Raw genomic sequence first — 4,555 nt, 5'->3', positions numbered from 1 at the left:
TTTAATGAGTTTAATGAGTTTAATGAGCAGGTTTTAAACCAGCTGATGCAGAAATGAGTCCATCAGAAGGTTTTATCTGTAAATCAGTGAATCTGAACGTGTTTGTAGTTTTGTTTTTTTACAGTGTGTTTGAGGGGAACCGCCGCCTCCAGGACCGTGTCCATCACAGGGTTCTCCTCATGTCTTTACGCACCGGGCCGCCGATCCGCTCTCCGTCCTGGTCGGTGCCAACCGGAGCCGCTCCTCCCTCCGCGCGTCTCTTTTGTTCACGGCGGAGCCGCAGGGCGAGAAGTTACGTAAGAGTCTGTTCCATCATCTGGAAACGTTTGACTTTCCTCTGAGCGCCTCCGCTCCGGTAACGGGGAGGTCTGACAGCAGCTCTGGGTTCTGCCCCACAAGGAGCAGAAGGACGCGGAACCACCGCAGCTCTGGGTGCGAGGAGGTGCCGTTTCGCGGTTTGGCGGTTTGGCGGTGCCGGAGAGTGAGGGAGGGAGGGAGGGAGGGGGAGGAGGAGCGAGGCGGAGTGGGGGGCTCCGACCGTGGGACAGACTCCGGTGAAGGATGGGGAGCCGCTCCGGTTTAAGGTGGACCGACGGTTCGGCCACACGCAGCTCCAGGAGGAGAGTTTGGACCGCAGCAGCAGAGACGTCCTGACGGGATGAAAAATAAATAAAAATAAAGATTTACTTTAACATGAACCTCATTGTTTCCCTTTGACTCCATTCTGTGCCTTCAGCTTCAACTTTGTGTCATTTCAGAGGAACTATTTTACGTTTTTCTCCATATTTCATCTAAAAACTACATTTTATAAATTTTATTTTAAAGTTTGATCAGCTTCAAGGAAAAGGAAAAGTTATTTGACCCTGCACTGTAAAAAAATACACTTTACCATTTTTTAAAAAACTGCAGAATCAGCAAATATATGTTTTAATTTTAATTTTTATCAGAGTTAAATCAATAAATACGATAAAACAGTGACTTCATGGCCACATGTTCTAAATGATATAATTACTGTTTGGAAAAATTTGGATTTTTCTTGTGGACAAGACGTAAAAGTTTTCTTTCTTTTGCTTTCATAGTGAACATGTAAATTAATACTTTTACTAAATCATTAATTAAACAAATCTTCCCCCCAGAAAACTCAAACAAATGTTCACCATTTTAAAAATCCTTAATATCCAGAAATCTTCTTTCAAATAACATCAACTACCTGTAAAGTGTGTTGATTTAAATATAATAAAAAATAGTCTCATTAAACATTTAAACAGTTTTTTTTGAAGAAGACTTCTTCTTTTTTTTTTCTTTTTTTTTTTTTTTTTTTACAGTTTTTGTTTGTTTTTATGTTTAATGTGTTTTGTTGTGATTTTATAAGTTATTATCTGTGATTTATTAAAACAATAAAATTCAGTAAAATAACTGATTTTAAAACTACAGTGAAAAGTGTTTTTATTTTTTACAGTGTAGATATTTTATTTTATTATGAACATGGGGATCAGTTCTTTGTTTCTCTATAAACGTTTCTGCGACGTTCCGGACGAACCTTTAGAGGCAGAAAATCAGGTTAAACTATATTTAATGCAGGAGATGAAACCAGCTGAAGGTTAAAACAGAACCCATCTCAGGGACGTGTTGGTCGGTACCGGTACCGAGTAAAACATGATTCTGTGACTCTAACGTTAAACCAGCAGTGAGCGGAACCAGAACCTCTTATGTTCTGTTCTTCGTGTTCAGAATCGAGTATAAACTGATTTGTGATCAGGTACTGATCGGACTCGGTGATGATGATGGACTCGTCCGGTCCGGTTCTCTCCGGTACGACCTTAAATAAGGGGCCGGCCCGCGCGCCTCCCCTCGGTGCTGCGGCGGATCTGCGCTGCGCTTTGTGCGCTATATAAAGTGCGCTCGGCGGCAGCAGCCTCACAGCTTCAGCTTCAGCTCCGAGGTGCCCGAACCTCCCAGACTCTCTCCGTCGCTCTCAGCCGAACCGCGGACCGGAACCATGGAGGGATTCTCGTGGAAACTTTTTCTACTTTCTTGCCTGGCGGCGGCCGCGCGCAGCTCCGCGCAAGACTTCGGACAGACGCAGTTCATTTGCACGTCGGTGCCCAAGGATATGGACCTGTGCACGGCCACCATGCAGAACAGCGGGCCGGCGGAGGACCTGAAGACCACCATCATCCAGCTGCGGGAGACGGTGCTGCAGCAGAAGGAGACCATCGTCAACCAGAAGGAGACAATCAGGGAACTAACGTCCAAGTTGAGCCGCTGCGAGAGCCAGAGCCTCCCGGCGGCGGGACCCGGCGGGAGGCGGCCGGGGGCCAAGAACACGATGGGGGATGTATCTCGGGGCACCACGGACACTCTGGCGCAGCTGGGACAGACTTTACAGACGCTCAAACAGAGACTGGAGAACCTGGAGGTAGGCACGCGGAGGAGCGCGGCGCCGAGCGGCTCACAAGTTAATTAAAATGTTCGGCCCGGTTCATTAGATTAGACGGATCAGTGAGGGGTCTCTGTACCGGTTCTGCTCGGAGCCACTTGTGTGTCTTTCCTGCTCAGAGCCGGAGAGACGCGGCGCGTAAAAGTGCTGCTTGTGTCCGTTTATGTGCCGCAGAGCGTAAAACCCAAACAGAACAGAAGCAGGCGGTAGGATGAGAGCGTAGAACCGTGTAGTGATGACAGGAAGTCTCTAACCGAGTGTGTGTCTCCTCCTGCAGCAGTACAGCAGAGGCAACAGCACCGCGCAAGCCAACAGCCTCAAGGACCTGCTGCAGAACAAGATCGACGACATGGAGAAGCAGGTGCTGTCGCGCGTCAACACGCTGGAGGAGAGCAAGCCGGGCTCCCGGAACGACACCGAGCAGCGGAACCGAGTGGAGTCCACGCTCACCTCGCTGCACCACCGGATCACGGACCTGGAGAAAGGTGCGTGGTTCGGGCTCCGGAGCGCGCGCGGACTTAAAAGGATGAGCAGCAGCGTTCGGTTCCGAACCCCAAATTGCGCAACCGCGTCTTTGCGCATCGCGCTGTGAGGGAGGAGAGGGCAGCTGCATTGCTCTGCATATCTCAGGACTTTTGTTCAGCTCAGTTTGATGTGTTTTAGGACCGAACCTGCCTCTCAGACGTGTGTGTGTGTGTGTGTGTGTGTGTGTGTGTGTGTGTGTGTGTGTGAGCCCANATATATTTTTTACTGCATTTAAATCAGAAAAAAAGTGATATTTATTTTTTTTAAGTGCTGTAATTTAATAGAAAAATTAAAAGTACTGAGCTTACAATTTTTTTTTTTTTTACAGTTTTTTTCTGTTTTGTTAAATTACAGATACTATCTGTACTAATTACTGAACTTTGTTATTTTTTTTAAAACAATGTTTAACTGTGGAACTTTTTTTTTTTTTTACTGTATTTGAACCTGCAAAAATTCAAAAAATAAATAAAATCTTATTTTCCAGATATTTTCTGTTATTTGATGGGAAACATGTATATTAAAGAGTTGTTGTTTGTTTTTTTGTCTTATTAAACAGATTTTCCCTGTTTTGTTAAATCACAGATCATATTTAGTAAAATCACTGGAAACACGTCATTAATTTACATGTTGACTGTTAAAAAACAAACATGTTTATTAAATCCACATCAAGAATTTGTATTTTTACAAATTATAACTTCTAAATGACAGTTTTGCTGAATTTAAATCTACAAAAACATTATTGTACAGATAGCTGACATTATTTATTTATTTTACCTTTTGTTTTTTACATTATGATATTTTATCCTTTTTTCTTGGAAATAACCAACTCTGAGACTCACTACAGATTTTCTTTAGTCCTTGTTTTAACAGGATTTTTTAAAATTTAGTTTTCTGTCTCTTTTTGTTTTTACAGTGTCCTCTACAGCAGAACATGTGGTTCTGACTTCCTGTCTTTGTTTGTTTCCACTCTGATCATCTTTAACTGTAGTTTCCTGTAAACATGAACAAACTGTGAGCAACGATTTTACTGTAATTTACCACAAAGTCTGATCCCCACATTAACATCAATATTAACCTCAGAGCCTCTGAACCTTCACTTGTTGGTCCTGCTGGTTCTGAGGACCCGTTCTGCTCCTGATTGTGCTGACATCAGCAGAACCCACCGACCCATCAGCTGCTGCCATCAGCCATCAGCTCAGGTCTTCACCGCTGCTCGGCCTCAGAGCGGCACCTCGCTGATTACAGCGCAGCCGCTCGATAATTAAACAAATTAAAGGCGACTGAGGGTCAATGTTCATCAAACCTCCAGCTGCAGCTCCGTCACCCTGAGACGAGCCCAGAGGCTGCTGGAGACGCAGCAGCAGAACCGAGACTTAGAGAAGAACAGGTGGTTCTGAGAGAAGCTGAACAGAACCTGAAGTTCACACACCACCGTGTTCTACTCATAGGAATGAACTAGAAGTGGGCTTACACTGTAAAAATATAGTAAAATAAACTCAATAAAAAGTGTTTTGACCTCATTTTTGAACGTTTTTACTAAGAACTAGTAAAATCCAAAAAACAAAGAAACTCTACAGAAACCAGCCGAGA

This window comes from Stegastes partitus, unplaced genomic scaffold (assembly GCF_000690725.1).
Source record: "Stegastes partitus isolate 25-593 unplaced genomic scaffold, Stegastes_partitus-1.0.2 Scaffold170, whole genome shotgun sequence".
Lineage (NCBI taxonomy): Eukaryota > Metazoa > Chordata > Actinopteri > Pomacentridae > Stegastes > Stegastes partitus.
Note: the sequence above shows the minus strand (reverse complement) of the source record.